This window comes from Microcebus murinus, chromosome 12, assembly GCF_040939455.1.
Source record: "Microcebus murinus isolate Inina chromosome 12, M.murinus_Inina_mat1.0, whole genome shotgun sequence".
NCBI lineage: Eukaryota > Metazoa > Chordata > Mammalia > Primates > Cheirogaleidae > Microcebus > Microcebus murinus.
This window is the reverse complement of record NC_134115.1, coordinates 1,888,346-1,907,642: the sequence shown is the minus strand read 5'-3', so window position 1 is coordinate 1,907,642 and position 19,297 is coordinate 1,888,346. Positions and strand designations below refer to the sequence as shown.

The 19,297-nt window shown below is 62.5% G+C and overlaps 5 pseudogenes; all 5 read left to right on the top strand.

Moving 5' to 3' along the window:
* The first annotated feature begins 602 nt into the window (after nt 1-602).
* On the top strand, nt 603-721 carry LOC142874512 (uncharacterized; annotated as a pseudogene).
* Nucleotides 722-4,568: 3,847 nt separating this feature from the next.
* Nucleotides 4,569-4,687, top strand: LOC142874486 (uncharacterized; annotated as a pseudogene).
* A 3,870-nt stretch (nt 4,688-8,557) lies between these two features.
* LOC142874509 (uncharacterized) lies at nt 8,558-8,676 on the top strand (annotated as a pseudogene).
* A 3,847-nt stretch (nt 8,677-12,523) lies between these two features.
* Nucleotides 12,524-12,642, top strand: LOC142874484 (uncharacterized; annotated as a pseudogene).
* Nucleotides 12,643-16,500: 3,858 nt separating this feature from the next.
* On the top strand, nt 16,501-16,619 carry LOC142874508 (uncharacterized; annotated as a pseudogene).
* The last annotated feature ends 2,678 nt before the right edge of the window (nt 16,620-19,297 follow it).

The following is a 19,297-nucleotide window of genomic DNA, read 5'->3' as shown; positions in this document are numbered from 1 at the left end:
CCACCCCACCCCACCCATGGGACACATCCGGGGGGGGAGAGAGAGAGAGAGAGAGAGAGAGAGAGAGAGAGAGAGAGAGAGAGAGACGCCCCATACACTGGCTCCCCTCCCCCGTGTGCTGTGCCCCAGCCCTGGCCCGGGGGAATAGGCGGCCGCAGGGCCACAGGGTGGGCGGCGCAGCTGAAAGGGGTTGTGGGGGAGGGCGGCCCCTGGCTGGGGTCAAAGGGCGAGCGCCCCGCCCACCCCGTGCGCAGTCAGCGGCCGCGGCGCGCTGGGGGTGGGGGCGGGGAGGTGAAGGAGGCCAGGCGAGGAGAGGAGGGGGGCTGGAAGGTCTCCACCTTGGTGGGTCCAGCCGTGGAGGCGCATCTTGTGTGAGTGTGAGTGAGTGAGTGAGTGTGAGTGTGTGTGTATAGAGAGACAGCCCCCAACCTCGGCCCGCCGCTCCCTGCCCGCCCCGCCTGTCACCCCCGTCCCTCGGAGCCCGCCGGACCCGGCCGGCGAACTCAACAGGCCCGGCCCGGCGCGGGGCCTGGGGCGGGAGGAGGCGGCGGGGAAGCGCAGAGAGGCTCGGCTTCTTGAGCGGGGCAGGGGCGCCCTCCACCGTCCACGGCCACACCACCCCGAACGCGCCCGATCCCGTCTGGTCTCGGAAGCTAAGCAGGGTCGGGCCTGGTTAGAACTTGGATGGGAGACCGTCCGGGAATACCGGGTGCCGTAGGCTTCTTCTTTTTTTTTTTTTTTTTTTTGCCTCTGGTTCTGTCGCGTTTCTGGGAGCGCGGGGGCGGCCCGGGGTGGGGGTGACCCCCACCCTCAGCGCCCGCCGCGGTGCCTGGCGCCCCAGCCCGCACCGTGGGGCCTCCTCTTGTCCCGAGCCGTGACACCGCCGCCACGCGGCAGCATGCGTGGCTTCTGGACTGTCAGGTCTCAGACCAAAGGTCTGCTCTGTGGGAACGGACACGCCGGAGGAAACCTTGAGAGTCTGAGAGGGGAGGGAGTTCCAGAAGAAGGCCAGGATGTCATTTTGAGGGAGTATGTGACCAGAACTCGTCCCGTTGCTTTTGGGGTTCTATGGGCTACACGTAGGGATCTTTGGTGGTGGCACCTGATGTTGGGGGATCCGGAGTCACACCCAGACCTGCTCCACAGGCCTCCTTTTACTTTTCTCTTCGGATTCATTTTTTTTTTTTTTTTTTGAGACAGAGTCTGGGTTTGTTGCCCAGGCTAGAGTGAGTGCCGTGGCGTCAGCCTAGCTCACAGCAACTTCAAACTCCTGGGCTCGAGTGATCCTTCTGCCTCAGCCTCCCGGGTAGCTGGGACTGCAGGCATGCGCCACCATGCCCCGCTAATTTTTTATATATATATCAGTTGGCCAATTAATTTCTTTCTATTTATAGTAGAGACGGGGTCTCGCTCTTGCTCAGGCTGGTTTTGAACTCCTGACCTTGAGCAATCCGCCCGCCTCGGCCTCCCAAGAGCTAGGATTACAGGCGTGAGCCACAGCGCCCGGCCGGATTCATTATTTTTAAAAAGTGTCTCTTATCTCTATTATTGCATTTTCTTTTCTCTCTCTTTTCAAGCAGATGATGGGAGTCCAAGTATTAAGGTGACATGTGTTGCCCGTGCCCCCCTCCCCCCCGTGTTCTTATTCATTTACCTCTCATGTTGTTCCAGCATATTGTGGGGGCACCAATGTTAAGGTCGGGTGCGGTGCGTTGCCCTCTCCCAGCCTCCCCCCTCGGGTCAGAGCTTCAAGTGCGCCCATCCCCCAGTCGGTGCGCACCCACCCCATTCCTAATGGATGTGTATGCCCATCCCCTCCCCCCCACCCGCCCGACACCCACCCGAAGAAGGTGATTCCTCTGTGTCCACTTAGGTGTCCATCGGTTCGTACCCATTTGCTGGTGAGCGCGAGCACGTGGTGCTCGTGTGTCCATTCTTGGGATACTTGGCTTACTGGAACGGGTTCCAGCTCTGGCCAGGAGAACCAGGAGAGGTGCCCTCTCACCGCTGCTCCTCATAGCCGAATAGCACTCCGTGGTGTCCACGCGCCACATTTTATTTACCCACTCGTGGGTCGATGGGCACTCGGGTGGCTTCCAGGTCTTTGCGATTGTGACTTGTGCCCTGACTCTAACCCTAACCCTTACCCAGCCCGTCTCCTCCACGGCCCCTGCCTGACTGACTCCTTCCCGCCCGGCCTGTCACCTGTCACCGTCCTCTGCCCCTGCCTGACACGCTCCTCCCCGCCCGGGCCGTCACCGTCCTCGGCCCCTGCCTGACGGGGCTCCTCTGTCGCCTGGGCCTTCCAAGGGCTTGGTGTGGACGCTGGTTCCAGGACGCCCTCCCAGGAACCCGGTAGCAGGGCGGCCGCAGCGTCTCGCGCAACCCAACCGTCCGCCGGCTGGCCGCCGTCGCTAAGTGGCCTGCGGGGGACGTGCTCCCGCTGTGCCGTGGGGGCCCAGCCTGGTGTCTTCTCTGAGGCCCCGCGGCTGCCGCTCCCCGCAAGGGGATAGCCGCGGAGGTGGGGACCGCCTCCTCATGGGGACGTACACTCAGCTCTCCACGTCGGATTCCGGGGCTCTCTGTCCTGCCAGAAGGCCCAGCTGGCCTGCGGGTCCTTAGAGTGGCAAAAACATCCGAAAACTGAGATTGAGGGTCCGGTGGGTGTCTGCACTTTTGTGCTGGGCACCCCAGGGAGGCCCGGGGGCTGGCTGGACAACGCGGTCTGCTGGGCGGGGGCTTTGGAGGAGCAACTGATGCCCTTTGCACTTTGGGTAGCAAGTGTCTGAGGTGTCTCTGGGCCCTGTGCCATGTGGGGGCGGGGGCGGGGGCGGGGTGGGAGGAGGAGGAGGAGGAGGAGGAGGAGGTGGGAAGGGCCGTGGCCTGCAGTCGTGTTCCCCGGGGTGGCACAGCATGTGGCTTCTTCCACAGGCTGCTTGGCCTGGGCTCCCTGCACCTGGGCCTTTGGAGGACTGGCCCTGTGCTTGCCAACACTTCCTGCAGGGACCCAGAGCTGGGAGGTTGCATCTCTCAGCCCTGGGTCGGGCAGAGCCCCAGCGGGCCATGCCCACAACCTCTCTCAGCACGGGTCCCCCAGAAGGCTCCTTTGGGACCAGGATTCTCTTGCGGGTGACTCTTTAAGGTCTGGCCCCTGGATGGAGGGGCACCAGGAGTAGAGGAGCAGGAAGGGGAAGGGGGTGGCCATGCGAGGGGACACTTTCAGGCCAAGTCCCAGCTTCAGCCTGATCCTCCTGGGAACCCCTGGGTGGACATCACACCTCCTGGTTGCCCCGCTCTGAGACAAGGAGCCGGGCTTCGCATTCCCACAGCAGCCAGTCGTGGGCTGAGGACACCTGGGGCGTTGGGAACTCCCTGGCTTCTCCTTGGATTAACATCTGGAGCTGCTTGTGAATTGTGCCGCCACACACACCCGAGTGCAGGTGTCTTCTGCACAGACTGCGGGCCTCGCTCTTCTGAATGCCGCTAGCTCGCCACCCACCCACCCGCGGGTGAACCTGGTCAGGGTACTTTCTCTCAGGGGCAGACTCTCATCCGGGCGGGCTACCGGTGTCTCTGTTTGCTCGTTTCTTTCTTCCACTTCGGGAAAGGCTTCCTTACTGGGTGTGGAAATCTCCTATGCCTTTCCTCGCCTATTCTGTCAGCTTTCAAATTCTCTTTCGGTTGCCACCCTCACAGATGGATTAGGAAACTCTTTGCGGTGCACTCCTTAGTGAAATGACCTCAATGACGCTGGAATCCAATATCTAATCGCCGATTTTTAGCGAGTCCACACGCCAGGGTGGTTGGGGTCCAATGCAGCCCCGGCCAGGCCCAGGCCCCTTGGACTGGGCCACAGGAGGACACAGAGGAGGGTCCCGGCCCCCACGGTAGCGGTGCGGGCAGTTCTCCAAGGGCTTGGGTGTTTTCCAGAGGGAGGAGATGGAGGGGACTGATTTCTTCAGCGCCCCACAAACCACGCCACCCCACCCCACCCATGGGACACATCCCGAGAAAGAGAGAGAGAGAGAGAGAGAGAGAGAGAGAGAGAGAGACGCCCCATACACTGGCTCCCCTCCCCCGTGCGCTGTGCCCCAGCCCTGGCCCGGGGGAATAGGCGGCCGCAGGGCCACAGGGTGGGCGGCGCAGCTGAAAGGGGTTGTGGGGGAGGGCGGCCCCTGGCTGGGGTCAAAGGGCGAGCGCCCCGCCCACCCCGTGCGCAGTCAGCGGCCGCGGCGCGCTGGGGGTGGGGGCGGGGAGGTGAAGGAGGCCAGGCGAGGAGAGGAGGGGGGCTGCAAGGTCTCCACCTTGGTGGGTCCAGCCGTGGAGGCGCATCTTGTGTGAGTGTGAGTGAGTGAGTGAGTGTGAGTGTGTGTGTATAGAGAGACAGCCCCCAACCTCGGCCCGCCGCTCCCTGCCCGCCCCGCCTGTCACCCCCGTCCCTCGGAGCCCGCCGGACCCGGCCGGCGAACTCAACAGGCCCGGCCCGGCGCGGGGCCTGGGGCGGGAGGAGGCGGCGGGGAAGCGCAGAGAGGCTCGGCTTCTTGAGCGGGGCAGGGGCGCCCTCCACCGTCCACGGCCACACCACCCCGAACGCGCCCGATCCCGTCTGGTCTCGGAAGCTAAGCAGGGTCGGGCCTGGTTAGAACTTGGATGGGAGACCGCCCGGGAATACCGGGTGCCGTAGGCTTCTTCTTTTTTTTTTTTTTTTTTTTTTTGCCTCTGGTTCTGTCGCGTTTCTGGGAGCGCGGGGGCGGCCCGGGGTGGGGGTGACCCCCACCCTCAGCGCCCGCCGCGGTGCCTGGCGCCCCAGCCCGCACCGTGGGGCCTCCTCTTGTCCCGAGCCGTGACACCGCCGCCACGCGGCAGCATGCGTGGCTTCTGGACTGTCAGGTCTCAGACCAAAGGTCTGCTCTGTGGGAACGGACACGCCGGAGGAAACCTTGAGAGTCTGAGAGGGGAGGGAGTTCCAGAAGAAGGCCAGGATGTCATTTTGAGGGAGTATGTGACCAGAACTCGTCCCGTTGCTTTTGGGGTTCTATGGGCTACACGTAGGGATCTTTGGTGGTGGCACCTGATGTTGGGGGATCCGGAGTCACACCCAGACCTGCTCCACAGGCCTCCTTTTACTTTTCTCTTCGGATTCATTTTTTTTTTTTTTTTTTGAGACAGAGTCTGGGTTTGTTGCCCAGGCTAGAGTGAGTGCCGTGGCGTCAGCCTAGCTCACAGCAACTTCAAACTCCTGGGCTCGAGTGATCCTTCTGCCTCAGCCTCCCGGGTAGCTGGGACTGCAGGCATGCGCCACCATGCCCCGCTAATTTTTTATATATATATCAGTTGGCCAATTAATTTCTTTCTATTTATAGTAGGGACGGGGTCTCGCTCTTGCTCAGGCTGGTTTTGAACTCCTGACCTTGAGCAATCCGCCCGCCTCGGCCTCCCAAGAGCTAGGATTACAGGCGTGAGCCACAGCGCCCGGCCGGATTCATTATTTTTAAAAAGTGTCTCTTATCTCTATTATTGCATTTTCTTTTCTCTCTCTTTTCAAGCAGATGATGGGAGTCCAAGTATTAAGGTGACATGTGTTGCCCGTGCCCCCCTCCCCCCCGTGTTCTTATTCATTTACCTCTCATGTTGTTCCAGCATATTGTGGGGGCACCAATGTTAAGGTCGGGTGCGGTGCGTTGCCCTCTCCCAGCCTCCCCCCTCGGGTCAGAGCTTCAAGTGCGCCCATCCCCCAGTCGGTGCGCACCCACCCCATTCCTAATGGATGTGTATGCCCATCCCCTCCCCCCACCCGCCCGACACCCACCCGAAGAAGGTGATTCCTCTGTGTCCACTTAGGTGTCCATCGGTTCGTACCCATTTGCTGGTGAGCGCGAGCACGTGGTGCTCGTGTGTCCATTCTTGGGATACTTGGCTTACTGGAACGGGTTCCAGCTCTGGCCAGGAGAACCAGGAGAGGTGCCCTCTCACCGCTGCTCCTCATAGCCGAATAGCACTCCGTGGTGTCCACGCGCCACATTTTATTTACCCACTCGTGGGTCGATGGGCACTCGGGTGGCTTCCAGGTCTTTGCGATTGTGACTTGTGCCCTGACTCTAACCCTAACCCTTACCCAGCCCGTCTCCTCCACGGCCCCTGCCTGACTGACTCCTTCCCGCCCGGCCTGTCACCTGTCACCGTCCTCTGCCCCTGCCTGACACGCTCCTCCCCGCCCGGGCCGTCACCGTCCTCGGCCCCTGCCTGACGGGGCTCCTCTGTCGCCTGGGCCTTCCAAGGGCTTGGTGTGGACGCTGGTTCCAGGACGCCCTCCCAGGAACCCGGTAGCAGGGCGGCCGCAGCGTCTCGCGCAACCCAACCGTCCGCCGGCTGGCCGCCGTCGCTAAGTGGCCTGCGGGGGACGTGCTCCCGCTGTGCCGTGGGGGCCCAGCCTGGTGTCTTCTCTGAGGCCCCGCGGCTGCCGCTCCCCGCAAGGGGATAGCCGCGGAGGTGGGGACCGCCTCCTCATGGGGACGTACACTCAGCTCTCCACGTCGGATTCCGGGGCTCTCTGTCCTGCCAGAAGGCCCAGCTGGCCTGCGGGTCCTTAGAGTGGCAAAAACATCCGAAAACTGAGATTGAGGGTCCGGTGGGTGTCTGCACTTTTGTGCTGGGCACCCCAGGGAGGCCCGGGGGCTGGCTGGACAACGCGGTCTGCTGGGCGGGGGCTTTGGAGGAGCAACTGATGCCCTTTGCACTTTGGGTAGCAAGTGTCTGAGGTGTCTCTGGGCCCTGTGCCATGTGGGGGCGGGGGCGGGGGCGGGGTGGGAGGAGGAGGAGGAGGAGGAGGAGGAGGAGGAGGAGGTGGGAAGGGCCGTGGCCTGCAGTCGTGTTCCCCGGGGTGGCACAGCATGTGGCTTCTTCCACAGGCTGCTTGGCCTGGGCTCCCTGCACCTGGGCCTTTGGAGGACTGGCCCTGTGCTTGCCAACACTTCCTGCAGGGACCCAGAGCTGGGAGGTTGCATCTCTCAGCCCTGGGTCGGGCAGAGCCCCAGCGGGCCATGCCCACAACCTCTCTCAGCACGGGTCCCCCAGAAGGCTCCTTTGGGACCAGGATTCTCTTGCGGGTGACTCTTTAAGGTCTGGCCCCTGGATGGAGGGGCACCAGGAGTAGAGGAGCAGGAAGGGGAAGGGGGTGGCCATGCGAGGGGACACTTTCAGGCCAAGTCCCAGCTTCAGCCTGATCCTCCTGGGAACCCCTGGGTGGACATCACACCTCCTGGTTGCCCCGCTCTGAGACAAGGAGCCGGGCTTCGCATTCCCACAGCAGCCAGTCGTGGGCTGAGGACACCTGGGGCGTTGGGAACTCCCTGGCTTCTCCTTGGATTAACATCTGGAGCTGCTTGTGAATTGTGCCGCCACACACACCCGAGTGCAGGTGTCTTCTGCACAGACTGCGGGCCTCGCTCTTCTGAATGCCGCTAGCTCGCCACCCACCCACCCGCGGGTGAACCTGGTCAGGGTACTTTCTCTCAGGGGCAGACTCTCATCCGGGCGGGCTACCGGTGTCTCTGTTTGCTCGTTTCTTTCTTCCACTTCGGGAAAGGCTTCCTTACTGGGTGTGGAAATCTCCTATGCCTTTCCTCGCCTATTCTGTCAGCTTTCAAATTCTCTTTCGGTTGCCACCCTCACAGATGGATTAGGAAACTCTTTGCGGTGCACTCATTAGTGAAATGACCTCAATGACGCTGGAATCCAATATCTAATCGCCGATTTTTAGCGAGTCCACACGCCAGGGTGGTTGGGGTCCAATGCAGCCCCGGCCAGGCCCAGGCCCCTTGGACTGGGCCACAGGAGGACACAGAGGAGGGTCCCGGCCCCCACGGTAGCGGTGCGGGCAGTTCTCCAAGGGCTTGGGTGTTTTCCAGAGGGAGGAGATGGAGGGGACTGATTTCTTCAGCGCCCCACAAACCACGCCACCCCACCCCACCCATGGGACACATCCGGGGGGGGAGAGAGAGAGAGAGAGAGAGAGAGAGAGAGAGAGAGAGAGAGAGAGAGACGCCCCATACACTGGCTCCCCTCCCCCGTGTGCTGTGCCCCAGCCCTGGCCCGGGGGAATAGGCGGCCGCAGGGCCACAGGGTGGGCGGCGCAGCTGAAAGGGGTTGTGGGGGAGGGCGGCCCCTGGCTGGGGTCAAAGGGCGAGCGCCCCGCCCACCCCGTGCGCAGTCAGCGGCCGCGGCGCGCTGGGGGTGGGGGCGGGGAGGTGAAGGAGGCCAGGCGAGGAGAGGAGGGGGGCTGGAAGGTCTCCACCTTGGTGGGTCCAGCCGTGGAGGCGCATCTTGTGTGAGTGTGAGTGAGTGAGTGAGTGTGAGTGTGTGTGTATAGAGAGACAGCCCCCAACCTCGGCCCGCCGCTCCCTGCCCGCCCCGCCTGTCACCCCCGTCCCTCGGAGCCCGCCGGACCCGGCCGGCGAACTCAACAGGCCCGGCCCGGCGCGGGGCCTGGGGCGGGAGGAGGCGGCGGGGAAGCGCAGAGAGGCTCGGCTTCTTGAGCGGGGCAGGGGCGCCCTCCACCGTCCACGGCCACACCACCCCGAACGCGCCCGATCCCGTCTGGTCTCGGAAGCTAAGCAGGGTCGGGCCTGGTTAGAACTTGGATGGGAGACCGTCCGGGAATACCGGGTGCCGTAGGCTTCTTCTTTTTTTTTTTTTTTTTTTTGCCTCTGGTTCTGTCGCGTTTCTGGGAGCGCGGGGGCGGCCCGGGGTGGGGGTGACCCCCACCCTCAGCGCCCGCCGCGGTGCCTGGCGCCCCAGCCCGCACCGTGGGGCCTCCTCTTGTCCCGAGCCGTGACACCGCCGCCACGCGGCAGCATGCGTGGCTTCTGGACTGTCAGGTCTCAGACCAAAGGTCTGCTCTGTGGGAACGGACACGCCGGAGGAAACCTTGAGAGTCTGAGAGGGGAGGGAGTTCCAGAAGAAGGCCAGGATGTCATTTTGAGGGAGTATGTGACCAGAACTCGTCCCGTTGCTTTTGGGGTTCTATGGGCTACACGTAGGGATCTTTGGTGGTGGCACCTGATGTTGGGGGATCCGGAGTCACACCCAGACCTGCTCCACAGGCCTCCTTTTACTTTTCTCTTCGGATTCATTTTTTTTTTTTTTTTTTGAGACAGAGTCTGGGTTTGTTGCCCAGGCTAGAGTGAGTGCCGTGGCGTCAGCCTAGCTCACAGCAACTTCAAACTCCTGGGCTCGAGTGATCCTTCTGCCTCAGCCTCCCGGGTAGCTGGGACTGCAGGCATGCGCCACCATGCCCCGCTAATTTTTTATATATATATCAGTTGGCCAATTAATTTCTTTCTATTTATAGTAGAGACGGGGTCTCGCTCTTGCTCAGGCTGGTTTTGAACTCCTGACCTTGAGCAATCCGCCCGCCTCGGCCTCCCAAGAGCTAGGATTACAGGCGTGAGCCACAGCGCCCGGCCGGATTCATTATTTTTAAAAAGTGTCTCTTATCTCTATTATTGCATTTTCTTTTCTCTCTCTTTTCAAGCAGATGATGGGAGTCCAAGTATTAAGGTGACATGTGTTGCCCGTGCCCCCCTCCCCCCCGTGTTCTTATTCATTTACCTCTCATGTTGTTCCAGCATATTGTGGGGGCACCAATGTTAAGGTCGGGTGCGGTGCGTTGCCCTCTCCCAGCCTCCCCCCTCGGGTCAGAGCTTCAAGTGCGCCCATCCCCCAGTCGGTGCGCACCCACCCCATTCCTAATGGATGTGTATGCCCATCCCCTCCCCCCCACCCGCCCGACACCCACCCGAAGAAGGTGATTCCTCTGTGTCCACTTAGGTGTCCATCGGTTCGTACCCATTTGCTGGTGAGCGCGAGCACGTGGTGCTCGTGTGTCCATTCTTGGGATACTTGGCTTACTGGAACGGGTTCCAGCTCTGGCCAGGAGAACCAGGAGAGGTGCCCTCTCACCGCTGCTCCTCATAGCCGAATAGCACTCCGTGGTGTCCACGCGCCACATTTTATTTACCCACTCGTGGGTCGATGGGCACTCGGGTGGCTTCCAGGTCTTTGCGATTGTGACTTGTGCCCTGACTCTAACCCTAACCCTTACCCAGCCCGTCTCCTCCACGGCCCCTGCCTGACTGACTCCTTCCCGCCCGGCCTGTCACCTGTCACCGTCCTCTGCCCCTGCCTGACACGCTCCTCCCCGCCCGGGCCGTCACCGTCCTCGGCCCCTGCCTGACGGGGCTCCTCTGTCGCCTGGGCCTTCCAAGGGCTTGGTGTGGACGCTGGTTCCAGGACGCCCTCCCAGGAACCCGGTAGCAGGGCGGCCGCAGCGTCTCGCGCAACCCAACCGTCCGCCGGCTGGCCGCCGTCGCTAAGTGGCCTGCGGGGGACGTGCTCCCGCTGTGCCGTGGGGGCCCAGCCTGGTGTCTTCTCTGAGGCCCCGCGGCTGCCGCTCCCCGCAAGGGGATAGCCGCGGAGGTGGGGACCGCCTCCTCATGGGGACGTACACTCAGCTCTCCACGTCGGATTCCGGGGCTCTCTGTCCTGCCAGAAGGCCCAGCTGGCCTGCGGGTCCTTAGAGTGGCAAAAACATCCGAAAACTGAGATTGAGGGTCCGGTGGGTGTCTGCACTTTTGTGCTGGGCACCCCAGGGAGGCCCGGGGGCTGGCTGGACAACGCGGTCTGCTGGGCGGGGGCTTTGGAGGAGCAACTGATGCCCTTTGCACTTTGGGTAGCAAGTGTCTGAGGTGTCTCTGGGCCCTGTGCCATGTGGGGGCGGGGGCGGGGGCGGGGTGGGAGGAGGAGGAGGAGGAGGAGGAGGAGGTGGGAAGGGCCGTGGCCTGCAGTCGTGTTCCCCGGGGTGGCACAGCATGTGGCTTCTTCCACAGGCTGCTTGGCCTGGGCTCCCTGCACCTGGGCCTTTGGAGGACTGGCCCTGTGCTTGCCAACACTTCCTGCAGGGACCCAGAGCTGGGAGGTTGCATCTCTCAGCCCTGGGTCGGGCAGAGCCCCAGCGGGCCATGCCCACAACCTCTCTCAGCACGGGTCCCCCAGAAGGCTCCTTTGGGACCAGGATTCTCTTGCGGGTGACTCTTTAAGGTCTGGCCCCTGGATGGAGGGGCACCAGGAGTAGAGGAGCAGGAAGGGGAAGGGGGTGGCCATGCGAGGGGACACTTTCAGGCCAAGTCCCAGCTTCAGCCTGATCCTCCTGGGAACCCCTGGGTGGACATCACACCTCCTGGTTGCCCCGCTCTGAGACAAGGAGCCGGGCTTCGCATTCCCACAGCAGCCAGTCGTGGGCTGAGGACACCTGGGGCGTTGGGAACTCCCTGGCTTCTCCTTGGATTAACATCTGGAGCTGCTTGTGAATTGTGCCGCCACACACACCCGAGTGCAGGTGTCTTCTGCACAGACTGCGGGCCTCGCTCTTCTGAATGCCGCTAGCTCGCCACCCACCCACCCGCGGGTGAACCTGGTCAGGGTACTTTCTCTCAGGGGCAGACTCTCATCCGGGCGGGCTACCGGTGTCTCTGTTTGCTCGTTTCTTTCTTCCACTTCGGGAAAGGCTTCCTTACTGGGTGTGGAAATCTCCTATGCCTTTCCTCGCCTATTCTGTCAGCTTTCAAATTCTCTTTCGGTTGCCACCCTCACAGATGGATTAGGAAACTCTTTGCGGTGCACTCCTTAGTGAAATGACCTCAATGACGCTGGAATCCAATATCTAATCGCCGATTTTTAGCGAGTCCACACGCCAGGGTGGTTGGGGTCCAATGCAGCCCCGGCCAGGCCCAGGCCCCTTGGACTGGGCCACAGGAGGACACAGAGGAGGGTCCCGGCCCCCACGGTAGCGGTGCGGGCAGTTCTCCAAGGGCTTGGGTGTTTTCCAGAGGGAGGAGATGGAGGGGACTGATTTCTTCAGCGCCCCACAAACCACGCCACCCCACCCCACCCATGGGACACATCCCGAGAAAGAGAGAGAGAGAGAGAGAGAGAGAGAGAGAGAGAGAGACGCCCCATACACTGGCTCCCCTCCCCCGTGCGCTGTGCCCCAGCCCTGGCCCGGGGGAATAGGCGGCCGCAGGGCCACAGGGTGGGCGGCGCAGCTGAAAGGGGTTGTGGGGGAGGGCGGCCCCTGGCTGGGGTCAAAGGGCGAGCGCCCCGCCCACCCCGTGCGCAGTCAGCGGCCGCGGCGCGCTGGGGGTGGGGGCGGGGAGGTGAAGGAGGCCAGGCGAGGAGAGGAGGGGGGCTGCAAGGTCTCCACCTTGGTGGGTCCAGCCGTGGAGGCGCATCTTGTGTGAGTGTGAGTGAGTGAGTGAGTGTGAGTGTGTGTGTATAGAGAGACAGCCCCCAACCTCGGCCCGCCGCTCCCTGCCCGCCCCGCCTGTCACCCCCGTCCCTCGGAGCCCGCCGGACCCGGCCGGCGAACTCAACAGGCCCGGCCCGGCGCGGGGCCTGGGGCGGGAGGAGGCGGCGGGGAAGCGCAGAGAGGCTCGGCTTCTTGAGCGGGGCAGGGGCGCCCTCCGCCGTCCACGGCCACACCACCCCGAACGCGCCCGATCCCGTCTGGTCTCGGAAGCTAAGCAGGGTCGGGCCTGGTTAGAACTTGGATGGGAGACCGCCCGGGAATACCGGGTGCCGTAGGCTTCTTCTTTTTTTTTTTTTTTTTTTTGCCTCTGGTTCTGTCGCGTTTCTGGGAGCGCGGGGGCGGCCCGGGGTGGGGGTGACCCCCACCCTCAGCGCCCGCCGCGGTGCCTGGCGCCCCAGCCCGCACCGTGGGGCCTCCTCTTGTCCCGAGCCGTGACACCGCCGCCACGCGGCAGCATGCGTGGCTTCTGGACTGTCAGGTCTCAGACCAAAGGTCTGCTCTGTGGGAACGGACACGCCGGAGGAAACCTTGAGAGTCTGAGAGGGGAGGGAGTTCCAGAAGAAGGCCAGGATGTCATTTTGAGGGAGTATGTGACCAGAACTCGTCCCGTTGCTTTTGGGGTTCTATGGGCTACACGTAGGGATCTTTGGTGGTGGCACCTGATGTTGGGGGATCCGGAGTCACACCCAGACCTGCTCCACAGGCCTCCTTTTACTTTTCTCTTCGGATTCATTTTTTTTTTTTTTTTTTGAGACAGAGTCTGGGTTTGTTGCCCAGGCTAGAGTGAGTGCCGTGGCGTCAGCCTAGCTCACAGCAACTTCAAACTCCTGGGCTCGAGTGATCCTTCTGCCTCAGCCTCCCGGGTAGCTGGGACTGCAGGCATGCGCCACCATGCCCCGCTAATTTTTTATATATATATCAGTTGGCCAATTAATTTCTTTCTATTTATAGTAGGGACGGGGTCTCGCTCTTGCTCAGGCTGGTTTTGAACTCCTGACCTTGAGCAATCCGCCCGCCTCGGCCTCCCAAGAGCTAGGATTACAGGCGTGAGCCACAGCGCCCGGCCGGATTCATTATTTTTAAAAAGTGTCTCTTATCTCTATTATTGCATTTTCTTTTCTCTCTCTTTTCAAGCAGATGATGGGAGTCCAAGTATTAAGGTGACATGTGTTGCCCGTGCCCCCCTCCGCCCCGTGTTCTTATTCATTTACCTCTCATGTTGTTCCAGCATATTGTGGGGGCACCAATGTTAAGGTCGGGTGCGGTGCGTTGCCCTCTCCCAGCCTCCCCCCTCGGGTCAGAGCTTCAAGTGCGCCCATCCCCCAGTCGGTGCGCACCCACCCCATTCCTAATGGATGTGTATGCCCATCCCCTCCCCCCACCCGCCCGACACCCACCCGAAGAAGGTGATTCCTCTGTGTCCACTTAGGTGTCCATCGGTTCGTACCCATTTGCTGGTGAGCGCGAGCACGTGGTGCTCGTGTGTCCATTCTTGGGATACTTGGCTTACTGGAACGGGTTCCAGCTCTGGCCAGGAGAACCAGGAGAGGTGCCCTCTCACCGCTGCTCCTCATAGCCGAATAGCACTCCGTGGTGTCCACGCGCCACATTTTATTTACCCACTCGTGGGTCGATGGGCACTCGGGTGGCTTCCAGGTCTTTGCGATTGTGACTTGTGCCCTGACTCTAACCCTAACCCTTACCCAGCCCGTCTCCTCCACGGCCCCTGCCTGACTGACTCCTTCCCGCCCGGCCTGTCACCTGTCACCGTCCTCTGCCCCTGCCTGACACGCTCCTCCCCGCCCGGGCCGTCACCGTCCTCGGCCCCTGCCTGACGGGGCTCCTCTGTCGCCTGGGCCTTCCAAGGGCTTGGTGTGGACGCTGGTTCCAGGACGCCCTCCCAGGAACCCGGTAGCAGGGCGGCCGCAGCGTCTCGCGCAACCCAACCGTCCGCCGGCTGGCCGCCGTCGCTAAGTGGCCTGCGGGGGACGTGCTCCCGCTGTGCCGTGGGGGCCCAGCCTGGTGTCTTCTCTGAGGCCCCGCGGCTGCCGCTCCCCGCAAGGGGATAGCCGCGGAGGTGGGGACCGCCTCCTCATGGGGACGTACACTCAGCTCTCCACGTCGGATTCCGGGGCTCTCTGTCCTGCCAGAAGGCCCAGCTGGCCTGCGGGTCCTTAGAGTGGCAAAAACATCCGAAAACTGAGATTGAGGGTCCGGTGGGTGTCTGCACTTTTGTGCTGGGCACCCCAGGGAGGCCCGGGGGCTGGCTGGACAACGCGGTCTGCTGGGCGGGGGCTTTGGAGGAGCAACTGATGCCCTTTGCACTTTGGGTAGCAAGTGTCTGAGGTGTCTCTGGGCCCTGTGCCATGTGGGGGCGGGGGCGGGGGCGGGGTGGGAGGAGGAGGAGGAGGAGGAGGAGGAGGTGGGAAGGGCCGTGGCCTGCAGTCGTGTTCCCCGGGGTGGCACAGCATGTGGCTTCTTCCACAGGCTGCTTGGCCTGGGCTCCCTGCACCTGGGCCTTTGGAGGACTGGCCCTGTGCTTGCCAACACTTCCTGCAGGGACCCAGAGCTGGGAGGTTGCATCTCTCAGCCCTGGGTCGGGCAGAGCCCCAGCGGGCCATGCCCACAACCTCTCTCAGCACGGGTCCCCCAGAAGGCTCCTTTGGGACCAGGATTCTCTTGCGGGTGACTCTTTAAGGTCTGGCCCCTGGATGGAGGGGCACCAGGAGTAGAGGAGCAGGAAGGGGAAGGGGGTGGCCATGCGAGGGGACACTTTCAGGCCAAGTCCCAGCTTCAGCCTGATCCTCCTGGGAACCCCTGGGTGGACATCACACCTCCTGGTTGCCCCGCTCTGAGACAAGGAGCCGGGCTTCGCATTCCCACAGCAGCCAGTCGTGGGCTGAGGACACCTGGGGCGTTGGGAACTCCCTGGCTTCTCCTTGGATTAACATCTGGAGCTGCTTGTGAATTGTGCCGCCACACACACCCGAGTGCAGGTGTCTTCTGCACAGACTGCGGGCCTCGCTCTTCTGAATGCCGCTAGCTCGCCACCCACCCACCCGCGGGTGAACCTGGTCAGGGTACTTTCTCTCAGGGGCAGACTCTCATCCGGGCGGGCTACCGGTGTCTCTGTTTGCTCGTTTCTTTCTTCCACTTCGGGAAAGGCTTCCTTACTGGGTGTGGAAATCTCCTATGCCTTTCCTCGCCTATTCTGTCAGCTTTCAAATTCTCTTTCGGTTGCCACCCTCACAGATGGATTAGGAAACTCTTTGCGGTGCACTCATTAGTGAAATGACCTCAATGACGCTGGAATCCAATATCTAATCGCCGATTTTTAGCGAGTCCACACGCCAGGGTGGTTGGGGTCCAATGCAGCCCCGGCCAGGCCCAGGCCCCTTGGACTGGGCCACAGGAGGACACAGAGGAGGGTCCCGGCCCCCACGGTAGCGGTGCGGGCAGTTCTCCAAGGGCTTGGGTGTTTTCCAGAGGGAGGAGATGGAGGGGACTGATTTCTTCAGCGCCCCACAAACCACGCCACCCCACCCCACCCATGGGACACATCCGGGGGGGGAGAGAGAGAGAGAGAGAGAGAGAGAGAGAGAGAGAGAGAGAGAGAGAGACGCCCCATACACTGGCTCCCCTCCCCCGTGTGCTGTGCCCCAGCCCTGGCCCGGGGGAATAGGCGGCCGCAGGGCCACAGGGTGGGCGGCGCAGCTGAAAGGGGTTGTGGGGGAGGGCGGCCCCTGGCTGGGGTCAAAGGGCGAGCGCCCCGCCCACCCCGTGCGCAGTCAGCGGCCGCGGCGCGCTGGGGGTGGGGGCGGGGAGGTGAAGGAGGCCAGGCGAGGAGAGGAGGGGGGCTGGAAGGTCTCCACCTTGGTGGGTCCAGCCGTGGAGGCGCATCTTGTGTGAGTGTGAGTGAGTGAGTGAGTGTGAGTGTGTGTGTATAGAGAGACAGCCCCCAACCTCGGCCCGCCGCTCCCTGCCCGCCCCGCCTGTCACCCCCGTCCCTCGGAGCCCGCCGGACCCGGCCGGCGAACTCAACAGGCCCGGCCCGGCGCGGGGCCTGGGGCGGGAGGAGGCGGCGGGGAAGCGCAGAGAGGCTCGGCTTCTTGAGCGGGGCAGGGGCGCCCTCCACCGTCCACGGCCACACCACCCCGAACGCGCCCGATCCCGTCTGGTCTCGGAAGCTAAGCAGGGTCGGGCCTGGTTAGAACTTGGATGGGAGACCGTCCGGGAATACCGGGTGCCGTAGGCTTCTTCTTTTTTTTTTTTTTTTTTTTGCCTCTGGTTCTGTCGCGTTTCTGGGAGCGCGGGGGCGGCCCGGGGTGGGGGTGACCCCCACCCTCAGCGCCCGCCGCGGTGCCTGGCGCCCCAGCCCGCACCGTGGGGCCTCCTCTTGTCCCGAGCCGTGACACCGCCGCCACGCGGCAGCATGCGTGGCTTCTGGACTGTCAGGTCTCAGACCAAAGGTCTGCTCTGTGGGAACGGACACGCCGGAGGAAACCTTGAGAGTCTGAGAGGGGAGGGAGTTCCAGAAGAAGGCCAGGATGTCATTTTGAGGGAGTATGTGACCAGAACTCGTCCCGTTGCTTTTGGGGTTCTATGGGCTACACGTAGGGATCTTTGGTGGTGGCACCTGATGTTGGGGGATCCGGAGTCACACCCAGACCTGCTCCACAGGCCTCCTTTTACTTTTCTCTTCGGATTCATTTTTTTTTTTTTTTTTTGAGACAGAGTCTGGGTTTGTTGCCCAGGCTAGAGTGAGTGCCGTGGCGTCAGCCTAGCTCACAGCAACTTCAAACTCCTGGGCTCGAGTGATCCTTCTGCCTCAGCCTCCCGGGTAGCTGGGACTGCAGGCATGCGCCACCATGCCCCGCTAATTTTTTATATATATATCAGTTGGCCAATTAATTTCTTTCTATTTATAGTAGAGACGGGGTCTCGCTCTTGCTCAGGCTGGTTTTGAACTCCTGACCTTGAGCAATCCGCCCGCCTCGGCCTCCCAAGAGCTAGGATTACAGGCGTGAGCCACAGCGCCCGGCCGGATTCATTATTTTTAAAAAGTGTCTCTTATCTCTATTATTGCATTTTCTTTTCTCTCTCTTTTCAAGCAGATGATGGGAGTCCAAGTATTAAGGTGACATGTGTTGCCCGTGCCCCCCTCCCCCCCGTGTTCTTATTCATTTACCTCTCATGTTGTTCCAGCATATTGTGGGGGCACCAATGTTAAGGTCGGGTGCGGTGCGTTGCCCTCTCCCAGCCTCCCCCCTCGGGTCAGAGCTTCAAGTGCGCCCATCCCCCAGTCGGTGCGCACCCACCCCATTCCTAATGGATGTGTATGCCCATCCCCTCCCCCCACCCGCCCGACACCCACCCGAAGAAGGTGATTCCTCTGTGTCCACTTAGGTGTCCATCGGTTCGTACCCATTTGCTGGTGAGCGCGAGCACGTGGTGCTCGTGTGTCCATTCTTGGGATACTTGGCTTACTGGAACGGGTTCCAGCTCTGGCCAGGAGAACCAGGAGAGGTGCCCTCTCACCGCTGCTCCTCATAGCCGAATAGCACTCCGTGGTGTCCACGCGCCACATTTTATTTACCCACTCGTGGGTCGATGGGCACTCGGGTGGCTTCCAGGTCTTTGCGATTGTGACTTGTGCCCTGACTCTAACCCTAACCCTTACCCAGCCCGTCTCCTCCACGGCCCCTGCCTGACTGACTCCTTCCCGCCCGGCCTGTCACCTGTCACCGTCCTCTGCCCCTGCCTGACACGCTCCTCCCCGCCCGGGCCGTCACCGTCCTCGGCCCCTGCCTGACGGGGCTCCTCTGTCGCCTGGGCCTTCCAAGGGCTTGGTGTGGACGCTGGTTCCAGGACGCCCTCCCAGGAACCCGGTAGCAGGGCGGCCGCAGCGTCTCGCGCAACCCAACCGTCCGCCGGCTGGCCGCCGTCGCTAAGTGGCCTGCGGGGGACGTGCTCCCGCTGTGCCGTGGGGGCCCAGCCTGGTGTCTTCTCTGAGGCCCCGCGGCTGCCGCTCCCCGCAAGGGGATAGCCGCGGAGGTGGGGACCGCCTCCTCATGGGGACGTACACTCAGCTCTCCACGTCGGATTCCGGGGCTCTCTGTCCTGCCAGAAGGCCCAGCTGGCCTGCGGGTCCTTAGAGTGGCAAAAACATCCGAAAACTGAGATTGAGGGTCCGGTGGGTGTCTGCACTTTTGTGCTGGGCACCCCAGGGAGGCCCGGGGGCTGGCTGGACAACGCGGTCTGCTGGGCGGGGGCTTTGGAGGAGCAACTGATGCCCTTTGCACTTTGGGTAGCAAGTGTCTGAGGTGTCTCTGGGCCCTGTGCCATGTGGGGGCGGGGGCGGGGGCGGGGTGGGAGGAGGAGGAGGAGGAGGAGGAGGAGGAGGAGGAGGTGGGAAGGGCCGTGGCCTGCAGTCGTGTTCCCCGGGGTGGCACAGCATGTGGCTTCTTCCACAGGCTGCTTGGCCTGGGCTCCCTGCACCTGGGCCTTTGGAGGACTGGCCCTGTGCTTGCCAACACTTCCTGCAGGGACCCAGAGCTGGGAGGTTGCATCTCTCAGCCCTGGGTCGGGCAGAGCCCCAGCGGGCCATGCCCACAACCTCTCTCAGCACGGGTCCCCCAGAAGGCTCCTTTGGGACCAGGATTCTCTTGCGGGTGACTCTTTAAGGTCTGGCCCCTGGATGGAGGGGCACCAGGAGTAGAGGAGCAGGAAGGGGAAGGGGGTGGCCATGCGAGGGGACACTTTCAGGCCAAGTCCCAGCTTCAGCCTGATCCTCCTGGGAACCCCTGGGTGGACATCACACCTCCTGGTTGCCCCGCTCTGAGACAAGGAGCCGGGCTTCGCATTCCCACAGCAGCCAGTCGTGGGCTGAGGACACCTGGGGCGTTGGGAACTCCCTGGCTTCTCCTTGGATTA